This window comes from Poecilia reticulata, chromosome 2, assembly GCF_904066995.2.
Source record: "Poecilia reticulata chromosome 2, P_reticulata-male-v2, whole genome shotgun sequence".
NCBI lineage: Eukaryota > Metazoa > Chordata > Actinopteri > Cyprinodontiformes > Poeciliidae > Poecilia > Poecilia reticulata.
In genome coordinates, this window is record NC_088831.1 from 5,532,566 (window position 1) to 5,548,973 (window position 16,408).

At 38.6% G+C, this 16,408-nt stretch overlaps 1 protein-coding gene across 3 annotated transcripts in view; it reads left to right on the forward strand.

The window, feature by feature from the left end:
- The window catches only part of LOC103474330 (beta-1,3-galactosyltransferase 1-like), a 122,393-nt gene that overhangs the window by 83,628 nt on the left and 22,357 nt on the right, over window positions 1-16,408 (forward strand). For 2 of the 3 annotated variants that reach the window (XM_017303782.2, XM_008425198.3), the window contains exon 3: window positions 16,149-16,243. The gene's annotated coding sequence lies outside the window, so the exon portion shown is untranslated. Of the gene's footprint in view, window positions 1-4,434; window positions 4,621-16,148; window positions 16,244-16,408 lie in introns of those variants that run through there. The other variant, XM_017303783.2, reaches the window with a different exon arrangement.

Below are 16,408 nucleotides of genomic sequence, written 5' to 3' on the forward strand. Positions count from 1 at the left end.
CAGCAGTTTCATTAGTTAAGAAGTTAAATTCTTAAACTTCATGATGTTCTTTGTGGTGTAAAAGCCTCATCCTGACTCTGCTAAGCTCTGATGTTTCAACAGTTTTCGGTTCATTGGAGGCTTGATGGTTCTTACACGCTGACATTATGCTTCATAAATAGCCTGTTTATGGCACCAAACTCAGCCCTAAAGGAAACCAACTGGTTTCAATGTTTTCTTTCTGTTCTGCTAAGAGTGTCCAGCCAGAGTAATGCCAGATTGCATCAAAAACAGAATTATCACTGCGCAATTTAATTCATCCATTAATGTAGATCTGTATAGGTTTGCTAATTAGATTGTTCTATCTACAGTGTTTTCACATAACTCCCAAAATCTGTACCCAGAACATCAAACAAATGTCTTCAGCTGGATTGTTGCTGAAGGTATTTGAGCTGCTACAGACGTCAACATTAAAGCATACAGTAGAAGGGCTTACTGTACGTCGCCTACACATTTCCATTGTCTTTGGGATTTAGATTGCTGCTCCGCAGAACAAAACAGTTTTCAGGATTTCCGCCCAGCGTTTCTTTTGAAATCACTTCTATTTGCGTGAGCGTTATTCTAACCTTTCAAAGACCATTTAAGTCATGAGCCTTGTGTTTCTTAAGCCTGCTGCAGAGAATGTTGTGTGTAACTTAAGCTAAAGGCATCGTTTACTCTGTAAACCAGATCATCAAAAAGTTTTAGGAATGTTAGTATTCTCACTTGCTCATCTTATCTTTTATATTAACAAGCAGTTTTCATGAAATTTCTGTGACTTTTTTGGTTCATGTTTGAACTGATTTTTGTGTGTGTGTGTGTGCGTGCGGGTGTGTGTGTGTGTGTGTGTGTGTGTGTGTGTGTGTGTGTGCGCGCACACTACCTAGATTTCTAAATATTCATTCAGACAATGAATATTCTAAATATTCATTGTCTGAGACATATTCATTCTAAATATGTCTCAGACAAATATGCACTGAGACATATTTGTCTCAGTGCTGCTCAGAGACAAATATGCATTTGACTTATTATGTTATCATGTCCATTTAAGGGGCATATGAAGCATCTTCCTGTTTGGTTGGTTTACTGTGTTAAAAATGGACATTTGAGGGTCAGATCGTACAGCATGCTTCTGAATGAACCAGCAAAACAGTCGGTTAAGACTAATACCACTGATGAGTTACATTTATCAAGAGATAATAGATTTAGTACTTGTCTGTGAATGATAAATGGGGTCCCTGTCCGTCATTCCTTGAAAGGACAGACGGCTCATAAGGTCATTAAAGTAGTCCATGAAAACAAAAATGGGATTTTTAAATGTTGAAACTTGTTTCAAGGCAACTTAATGCTACAAAACTGCTTCTAAAAAATTAATTGAAATAAGGTGTCTGTATACAGAGCTTCAGGAATGTGGGGATAAATCTGCTGTCTGGTAAACCAAAGTAGAACGTTCAAGTTCAGTTTATTTAATTAGGATTTTATGTGATAGATCACCATGGCTATCATAACTGTAATGTGTGAGGATGCTGTGCATTTAAAAATGCAAAAAAAAAAGTGTGGGGTACATATTATTGAGACCCCTATATAGAGTAAAACCAAATGCAACTTTGGAACTCATCTAATTTGCAGACTCCACCAGTGTGAAATTTAATCTGACAGATTCCAAAAACCTCGCAGCTGTAATTGCGGTGAAGGTTCGTTCCTTAAAATGTCGAATCCTGGGAGATGCATAAACATGGAGGTCGCATTTTTCAGACTTTTTAAACTATGCATCATTTTCCTTTGTGTGTCTCTCACATAAAGTCCCTATAAAACACAATCTGTGCTTATAATGCAACATTTGGAAGACAACAAGGATTATTATCATTATTATTACGGATATCCTAAGAAAGTTTAATCGGTTTCTGAGACATTATACCGATAAAACCGTACACAGGAAGCTGAATTCAAATTATTCTGGTAGAATTTAATAAACTAATTAAACTTTTATCATGCTTGGGGTTTAACAAAAGACTTCTTTATGTTGACTCAGTTCTCTAAAATAAAACAGGAATTAATTATTATTAGAAAAAAGCAGTTTGGTTATTGGTTCCCCGTAACGAACGAACACACTGAAGAAAACCCGGCACATCTTTGCGATCAGAAAACGGCCCCGGAGCTGTGTAAACACGTGTTTAAATCTGTGTCATGAGCAAACGCCGCGAGGCTCTCTGCGAACATATTTGCACAGAAATAGCTCGGCTAAATTCACATCGCCGATCACATTAGGATCTCCAGAAGTGGCTCAGAACAATCCTTTCGTACCAGGCTGTTTAAAATCTAATTAAAAATTTAATGCAGTATCGCTATGAAATATTCAGTAATAGTCCATCCGTGGTATCTCTGCTGCCATAAGCCCTTCATCAGAGAGAGGGGTTATTGTGCATGGAATGAGAGGAGGGAGTAAAAACAAGGCTGGCAGAATTGAACAGAAAATTATCTGCCACGCAGCGTAATGACCTGCCTTCCTACGCCTGTGTAATTTAATGCTGGCTTTGCAGGTCACACTCGGTGGTTGTGTAATGTATGGTGCTTTACATGGAGGGTCATGTAAGCTGTTAATGAGAGAATCACTGATGAGGCCTTGAAAAGTAATAAAGTCCTCTCCTAGGAGAAGCCCTCTGTCAAAAGGCCACCCATCCTCTTTAGTCTCAGGGTTGTATTCCTGAATGCCGGCTACTCACTGATGCTCTTTTAATTTCAGCCTCTCCAAGGAATCAGCTGTTGACCAGATTGGTGCGATTCACAGAAGAACCAGATCGTTTTCTGATCAGTGAATAGACCAACTTTCACACTCTTCTATGTGGATGTTGTTTCTGTGGAGAGGAGAAGTTAGCTATTTTTTTTATCAGTGCGGTGCTTACATTTAACTTTGTGGGTATAAAAATGAGCATTCATAGCAGCTTCGGAGACATGGTCAGTAGGGATTGGAAACTGGTCAGTAGGGATACACAATATTATTGGCATTGTATTGGTATCGGCCATTCCGTCAGAATAATTCACTGATATAAAAGGTGTTTTTATGACGAACCAGTGACAATGACGCCTGCTGCACAGCACAACGTCATAAACTGTTGAGTATTAATGTACGACTGATGTGCTTTTCACTTGTCGCTTCTTAACAGGTTGATTTTAGTTTTGTGAAGATTTACAAATGTGCACTGTTTGACTGCTGTCATCGTCTTAGAGAGCAGATGTCATGAATAAATTTAACATTAAACATAATGAACGTTGAACGTGTGGCATCATTTTCAGCCTCCTTAGCATTTTGCATTTGGCTAAAATGACAAAGTAGAGAAAGTCATATAGTTTAAGTAAGTAGATGTAGGGGAAATCATTTCAGTATTGGTTATTTCCCAAATTAGTTTTAGTATATCGGATATTCTTGGTGTGTTTTGAACAAGAAAAGGTGACTAACAGATAATTTACAATCGTATCAAACATGCAGGCAGTTCATTTTTCACTGGCAGGTTGGGTCGGATAGCATCGCCTCATTTAAAAACTGCTTTTTGCATCTACTCATGTTATCTGTGCTTCTTATTAAAAGGTGTTTGAGCTGAAACATTTATAACAAAAAGCAAACTGTTGTAAGAGATAACTAAATGCTGTTCGAAACTTTTCTATGTCGAGCAAAAGTCGTTTTTTTCACATAAACGCAAAGAAACGGAGCATATGGGGGTGTTAACGTCACGCTTTAAGCACTTTGCACACGCAGCAGATTTCAAATTATCCCTACAATGCATTTTTCAATAGACATGTCTTGATAATATGTAGTTAAAGTAGTTAAAAGGATTAGTTTGTCCTGCATGACTACCGTATCACTTGGCACCATGTCAATGATAATTAGGAGTCATTAAAACGTTTTCTGGGCAAGCTCTGTTCATTTTCTGTCTCATTGCACTGAAAGCTCAGGGTCTCCATTGTCATGCAGGCAGCAGAACAAGACGATGAGGGTCACGCTGTACATTTTTATTTATTTTTCTAGGATTATTTCTTAGCTATGAGCGGTGTTAAATCTATCATCGGTGCAAATTTTTTGCACAACTGTTCACAAACCTGAGCACAGGAGTTCAGCAGTGGCTTGTTAATTGATGAGAAACTCTGTCACACACACACACACACACACACACGCATACACACGCACACACACACACACACACACACGCACACACGCATACACACGCACACACACACACACACACACACACCGGGTGCATAACAATGTTCCACCCACGCGCACACCCACACACCAGGCTTTTTGCTTTTGGTATTTTGCTCCCACAGCATAGCGAGTTGTTGGTGAAGATGCGCACTTGTGTCCGTGGCAACGCAGAAATGCTTTTCTTTTTCTTTTCTTTTTTTTAAAGGCATTTTTCCCCAAAACTTTTTCCTCTTCCACATTTGCTGGGGATCCGCAGACGAGGCAGAGAGCCAATGTGCGATAATTGCCTTTTTGTCTGAGCGAAACGTTGAGCCAGAGGAGGAGTTCAAGGGTGCAGCCATCGCTCAGAGCTTAGACTCCCTCCTGCTGCTGGATTCAGTTTTTCTCCCCACTACGTTCAGGTAAACAGACAGCATGGGGAATAAGGGCGCCGCTGCTCAGCAAAGGAGATCACAAACTCCTGCGATGGGGGAGTCGCAGGGGACCATTAGGCTTACAAAATGAATTTTTATTGGCTGAGGTCACACACTGTGTTGTGCTTATTTTCCCTCTGCTCTCTTTGCGGCTCAAACGTAGACAAGAATCAAACCTGTTTCTCATTTTCCACACACTTGGTTTATTTTGGGGGTGGGCCTGACTTGTTAGAAACATGTTTGTAATCTCGATGGAGAGCAGCTGAAACACAAGTAATTGAGTTTTATGACCTTCAAAAAGATTTAGGAAGTTGGAACGCAACTTTTTCCGCTTTTTCAGTGAATTTCTCCACGCGTCATCAACTAATGCCTGACTGAATAATGCTAGAAGCTTAACTAATAAGCCATATCACAACAGAGTAAACATGCTAACATTAGACTAGCACTTCAGCAAACTGCACTAGAAAAAGGTGGTTTCCTAAAAACTAGCTGTATGAGTTGAGTTTGGAAACAAACGAAGAACCTAAACGTGTTTCACATGAAATTATGTCAGAACATTATGGCTTTCTTTACCTAGCTAACCTGTTGTTAGCTCTAAACAAGTGTAGCTCATGTATTGGTCATTTTATGGCAAATACAGATAGTTTGCCCCACTTTGTGACTCCAAACTTTTGAATTGTAGTCCACTCTTTGCAGAATTATTGCCATTGAGACACATTGGACATGTGGGGAGCAACGAATGGCAGGGACAGGTGAAAGTCTCCGCCACCCTCGGTGAAACCCAACACACAGGACGCAATAACGGTGAACACATTTCAACATTTTCAGCTTTCTTCAGTCACGTTACATGTGCAAGATCAAAATTTTGCATAATTTCACACAAATTTAGCTAATTTCACAGAATGATTTCCCCTCACATGGAGTTCCAGTGGGTGAACCGATATTATAGTCACACATTGATATGGTAAAGTTGGGTCTCAAGTGTAGAAAACCACTCTGGTTCCATTATAGGACCAGTAGAACTGAACCCAGCACCAGCTCTGGTTAGCTCTCGATGGAAAAACCCAAATTGAAACCTCAAAGTCTCAGTTTTTCTCGAACTCAGTGGGACACAGAGTGTTTCTCTCAATTCTCATTTAGGTATGCAGCGCAAAAAGTTTTGACACAAAGCGACATCTAATTAGCATATGCATAATGCCACAAATCCTCTTTTCTCCTCTGCTCACAGCTCTTTCCTTTCATACACACAAAAACGCTTTGATGGCAGTGGGGTGTGCAGCTTCGTCACCTCGGTGTGATGTGGCGTACTGCTCAGCCCCTCAAATATTCTCTTTGATGTCACCAATATGTCAACGGCAGTCCAGACTGCGACACAGCCGTGTGTTCAAAGAGCAGTCAAACATCATGTGCAGCAGCTAATGAGCTGAGCACACTCCAGGCGTCATTCCACATGTATGCCTCGTGTGCCCTTTGGTTTTTATCCACCTGCTCTTCACCTGTTCCTCAGTTTGTGTTGCCCTGTGAAAGTATTGATGAAAGTGACTGAACTCCACCACCAGATAAAGGAAGTTTCACTGGAAGGTGGTGGGTGTATCAGTATTCTGTAGAGATGGACCCCTCTCTGCTTGGAATGAGTCATGCATGCACTTTCCCTGGAAAAACTTGTTGAGCAGGAAATGGTAAAAAGCAGGAAATGATCCAGATGGCTGCCATGATTAGGAGAAAACTGTTCTGTTTTAATCACTCATAATATTTCCCCTTCCAAGTTGATTTTCTGAAAGTTATAATTAACTGTTAAATCAGTCAAAATAAATTAATGAAGAAAACTTTTTACACTTCAGCCAGCTTCATTTCTAGGCGATATCACCATTGGGCCTCGACTCTTCACAACTTTGAGCCTTTGGTATTTCTCTAGTGTCTTATGGTCATTTTTCTTTGTTTCTTGGTATTTCTTGGATTTGACTGATTCGTGGGCATCTTGGTTCATGTTTGGTGCAGTAGAACCCATCCTCTATTGTTCTTGAGCTGGGAGCCTCTACTGCCTCTATACTCTCCTTCAGTCTATCCGTCTCCACCCATTGGTAGCTTTTCTTTCATTTGCCTTTGATACCTGCCACACAGGGGCTTATCTTTCCATAATGGTTCCTCTTGGTCCTTTACTTTCGCATTGGGTTGTGAAAGTAGAGGATCATAAGCTTTAACTGTTTCTTCTTCAGTCAGTCCCAGCCAGATTCATCTCCATTTTCAGACTATAACCGGTTCCTCATTGTTTTTTGTAACCACTACATAGGTAGTACAAGTCAGGCAAAGCCGCAAGGGTTTTGACTGAGTGAGGCTGATTGAGTGAGGCTTGACAATGTAGAAGGGGCTTTAGGGAGTGATCTTCTTGTTGTACTTCAGGTTCTTGTTGTTCCATTCTGGTTTTTGGCTTTAACACCAACTGGTTTCTGGCATCTCTCCTTGAATCTCAAATCCAGTCTCAGTCTGTTATGCCGACTGACAAGGCATATGAGTGGTAAAAACCTCTTTGAGAAGAAACTTCTACCACAGGATAAAGTTAGTTTGGTATATTCAGCAAACACGCTCGTTAGATTTACCAATGGACAGAAATCTAGAATAATTGGCCATTAGTACGGTGTAGGAACACATAACGACAGCAGTGCATGTCTACATATTGGTGTTCACGTGTCCATATGTGTGCTTGTGTATATATGTAGGAGGTGGCAGTACAGCGTGATCTGTACAGTCATTAGCACACGGCAGGTTAGTGGCGAGGCGTGGAGCTCTCCTGCAGCGGAGGCCACAAACTGGGGCTCATTACGGTGTCTCAGTTCAGATCCAGGCCTGATTTGCTCGAGTTCGGATGACTTCAGTTTAACGGTATGTGGTGTGGATGAAGAATCAGCATAACAAATCTCATTAAAAGGAATAAACCTTTAAATGGCACGCAGGTCAAACTGCAAAAAGTAAACAAAGTTAAAGTTAGAATTAAATTATGTGTTCACATCTCATCCATACAAGCAGCAGAAAGTTTACCAATTTAAAAATATAAGAAAAAAATGGGGGCATAAGCACCAAAACGCCTATATTTCTTCCATTTTCTCTTTTTATGTTCAAACATTCCAGAATAAGATTTAATCTTTAAAAATTAGCTTAATTATGAAGGCAAAGCAGGAGTATGAATTATCCTAAATTATAGCATATTGGTAATGTAGCACTCCCAGTGTTAGTATGGCTATCCTTGGCTTATTTGCCAACTTTATTTTTAATTTTATCACAGTAACATTTAATTTTATAGTGTGCATAAAATTTAAAGTAGTAATAATATGCTACTTAAATGTATTTTTATGGCTCTTCAAGATTTTTTGGCAGAATTTTAAAAAAAAAAACTTTTTTGTGTATGACTGCTGAAAGTTTTGGCCTCTGAAGGGAACACCGTTTAGTGGACAAAAGGTCGAGTTAATAAAAACCCTTTAAGAGTTCCACATGTTGGAATTGATTAGGGTTTTGGGTTTCGGTGCAGCCAGTAGAACGTGAAAAGATCACAGGAAGAAGAATGGATCCAGATCCAAGTAGCACAAAACTGAAGTGAATACAATCTGAAAAACCGCATTTTTATGGTTTTGTTCCTATTTTCATGCATATCTAAAGGGCAGGTTGTTGCTTATTTTCAAAGCATACAACAATTTGTATTATTTTCATCGATGGGACCGTTCAGTGGCTTGCCGACTGACTGAAGGGCAGTAACTTGTTTTACTTTGTGCTACATCAGTTCCTTTGAAGCGACAATAAAGCACAGCTGACGGCTTTCATTAACTGGGAAGTGGAATCAAACCCCAGGCTGTTTCCACTTGCAGGCTGGGATTTCCAGCAGAACGTCTCGCTGAGGTGTTGATGCTAGCAGGTTTTAAACTGTGTCATCAAAAACACTAAAACGACTAAAACCAACACAGATGCTCTGTACTTTGAGTTTTCTGCTCTCAAAATGAGACATGAGCCCATATTGGGGGGGAAAAAGTCTTAAAATTTGGTAAAGGCAAAAAAAGAAAAGAAAAGAAGCTGAAACGATTTAACAGCTTTCAGAATCATCTTTACAAGCAGCAACTTGACGTAATGACCTCTCCATTGGTTTTTATCCAAACTTCCATTGCAGTGTTTTCTTTAGAGTGTTTTTTAAAGTGCAGTACAAGATCTAGGCTTTTGGAAATGAAATAGGGAATGTGATTAATCTGCAGTGCGTTAACGTTGACAACCCCAGTTGATATGCAGACTAGCAAATTTGGTTTACACTAGGAACTTTAAACCAAGTTCCTACCATACATGTCTGTGTGGCGCTAAGATTAATCAAATAACTTTTTATGTAAATTAGAAACTAATTTGCATTCAGCTCTTAAAATAATAGTCTTTTTTTTCTTTCCAGTGGCAGAGTAAGGAAAGTGACACATTAACCAAGGCATTCAGAACCAGGACAGTGTTTGATAAACAGTTATGTTTTTGCTCACCCTCTCTCTCGCTGGCAGCCGTACTTCTATCATGTAATTAAATCTAAACGAGGACTCTCAGCAGCACAGCTTGATGGGTCTTGCTAATTGGTCTTGCTTTAGAAACCATAATCAGCGGCGCAGCTTCTGGAAAATGGGCTCTGCATTGTCTCTGCTGATTATTTCAGGCTGTAAAAGTATCGAACGTCATGAGCTGCTCTGTTCGGTCGATGTGCAGTCAGGTGTGCGAACAGATCGACCGTGTTTGCTTCACGTTTCCATGTTGAATATTTAAAGTATTCACATGAATCAGAAATAGATGTTTTCAGTCTCCTAGTCAAAGAACTGTAATTACTATTATGAAGAAATGCATAACCAAACTCCAAAAGATTGCTAAAGAAGATGATGGAGGATTTACAGCAACTAAAGAAGGGTTGGAAATAATTTTTCTCCAAATTGACCTTCAATAGAATTTTTTATGGAAAACAAAAAAACACATAAATAGTAATTCTAATGTTTTTGTCAGTTCTCGCTCAATCCGTCTCCCACATGTAACTTCCTGTTCCCACATGTTTACTTCTTGTACTCTCTTTGAACTCCTCGCATGGACAGCATTAAAGTTTCATCTTGAAGTCTGTAAACAACAGAGAGGAGAGAGCCAACAAAACCCAGTAAAAGATTTAAAAAGTGAGGAGTGACTCACGGCCTCCGTCTTATGATCCGGATCCGTTTTCACTTTCAAAGCCCTGGAACTTTTTTCACATTGTGTACAAATAAAAATAAATCCACAAATGTGACATGTACTTGTCTTCAGCCCCTTTAGTTGCACACATGCACAGCATAAACATAAACTCTTCTTTACAATAAGGATTTAAAAAATTACTGCCATGCAGTTAAAATATCTTAGCCAATACACTATTTGACTAGGCTAATTTATTAAAAGCGAAAAAGAAGAATATGAAAACTAATAACCTAAAGAAAAAATGGGACAACAAACACTAGTTAAAAATATTGCAGTGATATCACAGTTCAGGTTGAATATATATCTATATATATATATATACACATATTTAAGAAGTAAAGTTTGTTATGAGGAATTGAGGCTAAATTAGCTCTAAAAGTCTGTATGTGTTTAAACAACCAGACAAAAATAGACCATTTTAATGAAATAATGTCTCAAGAATCATTTGCTAAATTAGAAAGCAATATTACAATATAAAAATTTATGGCGGTGAAAAACACAATTTGGCGTAATCCAGAATTAGCAGCTCAGCCACTAAAGATGAAAATAGCAGCTGGATTTTCAAAATAAGTTCCAAATGCACCTTTAGTTCCACTAATACAAATACTAATGTGTGTTTGAGTTTTGACACCAGGCTACAGGCAATCATGATCCAAACAGAACAAGTTATCTTATAAGCACCGCAGAACTAATGGCAGCTGCAGTTAGCTTTAGCATTAGCTGAGCTATAGCATTAGCAGCTGGGCTTAAAAACTACCATCTTCCCCATTTCCTGGCAACAATACAGACTTGTATTTATACATGCAGTTTTGGGTCATGGTGCACTCACCAGATATGGAAACAGCAGAACATTCTTTAGTTTGGATCCAAGGTTTTTCACCAGAAGCAGTCTGTTATTCACCAAAACACTCAGTCCTAATGCAGTTGTTGCCCCAACAATAACCTCATTTCCTCCAATGCTCACGTCACAGGAAATGGAAAGAAATCTTCTTTTGTTAGAGCAGTTTTTCCAGTAAAACTTAGACACTCAATATTAAGCGGGTGGTCAGTGCTATTGAAGACTTATGTAAACTTTGTGGCTAAAGAAAATCTTTATTTCGCTTTAGGTCATTGGCGTTTTCCCAAGGCTGTCCTATTGACGTTCTTGCTGTCCTTACTTGAGTCTAATAGTTGTAGTAGTTTTGATCGATGGCTGCGGAGAGCGCTGGCGTCAGCTACTCTTTTGGAGGTGAAACGTAACATATAAACGTAGCTTTTTGAATTTTAAAATGCATTAATACCAAACTTTGAAGGAAACTCTCCAAATCCATAAACAACCCAATTAGAGGGGGACTTCTGTATGCCATCTTAGGCCAGGACTCTGACGATGGCCAAGAGTGGATTTCTTAGCTGGATGTTCTTGTGCAAAATTATGCAGTGAGACGTGATATTAAAGGTTGAAAGTCAAATATATTCAACACAGAGAGTTCATATAGGAAATCCATAGTGTTTTACTTAGTGATGTGCATGATGAGCTGTGTGGAAAATAAACACATTAAACAGGAGATACTTGTCCTTTTTTAGGCTGTGTACGTAAATATCAGGGTATAGATGTTCAAACGAACCAGCTACCAGAGCAGCAGGAGGATTAAAACTACATAATTCAAACCACATGCAAAATGTTGAAACTTCAAAAACAATTATCGCTAAAGGTCCCATTACCCAGAGGAGGCCTGGTTCTGAATAATAAAATGTACACACTGCTTGAATAGAATGATTCAAATTAGCTCTTTGCACAAATAATCCCCCACTCCGCCCTCAATGCCAACAAAAACCCAACAGTTAGTCTGTGCTGAATTATAGCTTCAGATTGGATCTTTAACAAAAGGCATATTTGGAAAGTCATTTCACTAATTAATGACCGTGGAAGAGGGTGCTTCTTTTATATGCGTTGCTAATCCGGTGTGTGGAAGATGTTCTCACTCAGCGGCTCGCTCCTTTATGAAAACTGATAGCCGTACAGTGAACTTATTGGATTACGAGTGTTAGAAGATATTGAGACGTGCCGTTTCTCCCAGTCCTATAATATTTAATAAAATTTGCCTCATTGTTTGACTTGGAGTGGATTTGTAAAACACTACGTAGCTCACATGTAAGGTATTTCTGAGAGAATAGAGGGGGAACTAGTCGGTGTGCCCCTCTCTGCACTCGATGACAGAAAGCACTATTTGGCATTTAGGAGATGGATAACTACAAGTTCTGTAGCATCTGCTGCATATCAGCCGATACATCAGATTTATGGATCATAAAGTTTTTTTTTTGAAAGCACTAAAACAACAGGGGCTCTGGGTGTGTGATACAAATGTGTGTCGCAGCGGTGTTGACTTTAAACAGCAGATTCTTAACTCCTGGCTGTAAAATCTGCGAGCGAACACGGCATCCAGCCCATCACTTCCTTGAGCATGACAGCGTGACTCATTAAAATGATACAATGAAACTCTCGCTGCCACCTTTTACGAGAAATGATTTCCCTACCAGCTGCACCAGCACTCAGTTTCGTGTGTCGTAGTTGTTGCATTTCCTGTGAAAAATGTGTTGCGCTTTGCCAGAATCACACAGCAGTTTCTGTAAAAGTTTGCTTCAACTTGTTGACTAGAGGAGATCAAACCACAAATAGCTCAAAAACAGAGACCAAGTTTGATGAGTTACCAAAAAGACAAAATGATTTTATTTAAATATGTCAGTGCGCTAACTGCTACAGTTCACCAAAGATAACCTGTGCTAAGTACAGGCTAGCTTAGTACAGCTAGCCTGTGCTAAGCTACTTGTGCTAAGTAGGTAGCTTAGCTTAACCTGTGCTATGTAAATCACTGGTTAAGCTAAGCTACCTACTAGCTACCTACCAGCTAGGCTAACTGTGCAAGCTTAACACAGTTAGCCTGTGCTAAGTTTAACACAGTAAGCTTGTGCTAAGCTTAACACAGTTAGCCTGTGCTAAGCTTAACACAGTTAGCCTGTGCTAAGCTTAGCACAGTTAGTCTGTGCTAAGCTACCTGTGCTAAGTAGTTAGCTTAGCACAGCTTATCTTTGGTGGACTGAAGTAGTTGGCACACTAACACATATTTAAACAAAATATGTGTCAAAACAAAAATGAGTTACCAAAAAGTCATTTTGTCTTTTTGGCAACTCATCAAGTTTGGTGCTAAGAAGTTACAGCACTAAGAAGCAACTTGCTCCTTTATGAAAACTGATAGTACAGTGAACTTTGAGTGAAAGTGTTACAGTGCTACTGTAGCTACTTAACTACAGTGCTAAGAAGCTAGATGAAGCCAGCTACTTAAGCAGTGTGCTAAGTAGATTAAGCTTAGCTTGGACTAAGCTTATGTGGCTATCAGCTAGCCATGTAAAGTGTAAACTTGATCTAAGTTCACACAGAAGTGAAAATAGTCAAACTATAACCTGAATTTTCTTGCTGTTGTGATTCAACATGATCTGTTTTTATTACTGTATTAATTTAATAAATAAAAGTTGAAGTTTTAGTTAAAATTGCACAAAGTAGAATTTTGCTTTTTTTCTATTGGTACATTAAGAAGAATTTTGGTTTTAAACAAAAAAAAATTGAGCCCATGAAAGTCTGATTCAACCAGTATGAGGTTATTTTTTATCTTCTGGTTTTTAATTAAAAATTGAACCAAAAACAGAAATCATGCTTATTCATGTTAGACTTCATCCTGCCCATTGTCAGGCTATCTAACCCAGTACATCTGGTCAAAGCCATAATTGAACCTTGTTATTGAATCAGTTAATATTCAGCTCAGGACATAAATGAAAATACTAATTTGGAAACTCATATGTTGAAGCTGGAAATGCAATATTGTTTGAGGTTCACTCTTGAGGTCATACCAGTCAGGTTATTTATTTCATCTTTACAAAACCATCGCTGCTATATTTAACCTGCATAAAGAGATTGTGGTGCATAATCAGACTTAGACAGTCTTGTAGAATCTTGCTTATAATCAAATCTTAACCAACAATCAGGAAGCAATCATTGCTCGGTCAGTGGTCTTACTTGAGGAAAGAACATTTTGCTTTTCCAGAACAGCTGTATTTATACTGAGAACAAATTACACAGTCTAATTATTAGGCATTAGCTTAAGGACCTCTGATGGAAAAGTACTCCACTGGAATTTATTTAGACTTTTAAACTATTTACATTTCTGAGTAATGCACTACTTCGTGTTTGTGTGGAAACTAAAAGGTGATTAGTCTTCTGATCAAACTTTTAGAAGGAATCCAAACGTTTCTCCTCTTGCGACTGAGCCCTCCAGCTAGGCATTATGAATCCCGTCTCCGTCCAAGTAATTTGTTTAAAAACATAAAATACAACCGCTGTCACACTCCGAACCAGCGGGCCTGAACGGCAAGATGGCTTCCTCTCCATCTTGACATGTTTGCAGTGAGTTTATCTAGCAATTCTTGTTTTAATTAAAATTAAGTTGCAATGAGCTCTGCTACAAACCGCAATCAGCCGTAATTAAGTCGATGATAAGATGATCTGAAGACTCGGAGCATTGATTATGGGTGTTTTTAATTAGTGATTTAATGAAAGTTACAATGCAGACCTGCTCACTGAATAGTGGAAACAAAAGCTTGGAGTGTAAAGCATTACTCACTGATGGAGTGCAAGAAAAGAAAGTTAAATAACTCTGAACAGAACCTGATTAAATGCACACATGCATATATTTTGTCATATTTGTCATGAGTATAAAACCTGGTTTAATTTCCTGTCTGCGGCATTATGCAATTCACAATTCATCCCTTCATATTAATTCATATGAAGGGATGAATTGTGAATTGCATAATGCCGCTGACAGTTCTACATTCACTTTGCACCTGAGAGTCTCAACTCTTTCACCCAAAGTCTAAATCAACTCAGAATATTCACAGGTTTTAGTAATGATAAGAATAATACATCAAATTTTGCGTTTTGGTTTTGAATTGAGGTCATTATCTTGAAAAGAATTTATCACATGAACATTTAAATCTATCTTTTACAGAATAAACAATGTATGTAAAAACTAATGTACATTTTAAGAAAATTCTAAATGTAAAATGTTTCAAGTTATAAATGTGCATTTTTAAAATGTGAGTTGGCCTTAAATACATCCATCACAGTTCTTAAATTTTGTTGTCGAGTGATTGTTTAATCTCAAATATTCTATGCTGGGGTTTTTTTTCTCACCGAAATGTTCCATCAGACGGAGGTTTGAGTCATGCGAAGACGTCTGTATTGCGTCCCGTTGAGGCTACCAGTAGCTAGCTGCTAATATGCCCTCGCTAGCTAGCTAACTCTTTGTGTCCATCGTCATAAAGCGCAAATTTATTGCCTTTTGGCTGGATGACGTTAATTTTGGGTACTGACTGATTGAGGTTAGATACATTCTGTGCAAAAAAATAAAAACAGACTTAAGTTTGGCACTATGAGGCTTAAAAAGTCTTAAATTTGATTTTCAGAGGAAAGTAGCTCCTCTTAATGTTACATTTTAGAATTATTTAGACAGGAAGTGCTTTTATTTTGAAAAACTGAACGCTTCTTGGTACTGTTTGCCAGTTTTGTTTTTGAAATCAACCCAAAGTCACTGAGTGCAGAGTTTCAGTTGTAGAGACATGGATGTGGTTGTTGTTCTGGTGGTAAAACATGGATTTGTTGTCATGAACCATTACAAGCCTGCAGTCTGCAAATGTCCTTGATGAATAAATGAAGCGCACCCTTTAACAGAGGAGTGTGAGCATCTGCCAAGAGTCATTGTAAATGCTGCTTGATGACGCAAAGGTTGTTCGTGAGAGTCGAGTTTAATTCAAGTCCTCGGTTTAAGTCAAAAACCTTTTTTGAGCAACTGGCCCAGGACTCAAGTCTGTCAATATTTCTGTCTGATTCGTTCAGATTAAAACTGATTATTGTTCATAGTCCATAGACAGCTTCCCAGCTCCCAGATCAACTTTTCTGAAGTCGTTTATTTCCATCTTTCAGTGAACTCATCTTCACTCCTCTGTTGCTTCCCTCCCAAATGAATCTTAATTTTTCTGTTCTTGCAGAAAAGCTCTTAAACTAAAGTTTCTAGAAAGTTTCAAAGCACTTTGAGCAACTTTTAGAAAATCTTGATGTCATTAAGTCTTAATGTCAGTAGGGAAAACACCCGTCTATTTAAGGGTATTTTCACTACTAATGCAGTTATATTAACATGTATAATCACACATGAAAGTATGTATGTAGAAGTTGAACAATCACCTAGTGCTGCCTCTTTTCTCCACAGATGATCTTCCTGCAAACTGGACTAAAATCTCCTCAGGAGTTTCAAGCAGAAGCAGACATGGACGCTCAGCCTCACTTCTGCTCTCGGCTCTAATGGTGAGTCATGGCTCTTTTCTTTCTCACAGATGCATTTAAGACCAGAGGAAAATGGAAAGTTTCTCCTAGAAATTGATCAATTTTGTTCCTAAACTTTGCTTTCTGAAGTGTTTAAAACAAATTGTTTGATTTAACTGTGTTTAGCGAAAGTTTCACAAATAAAAA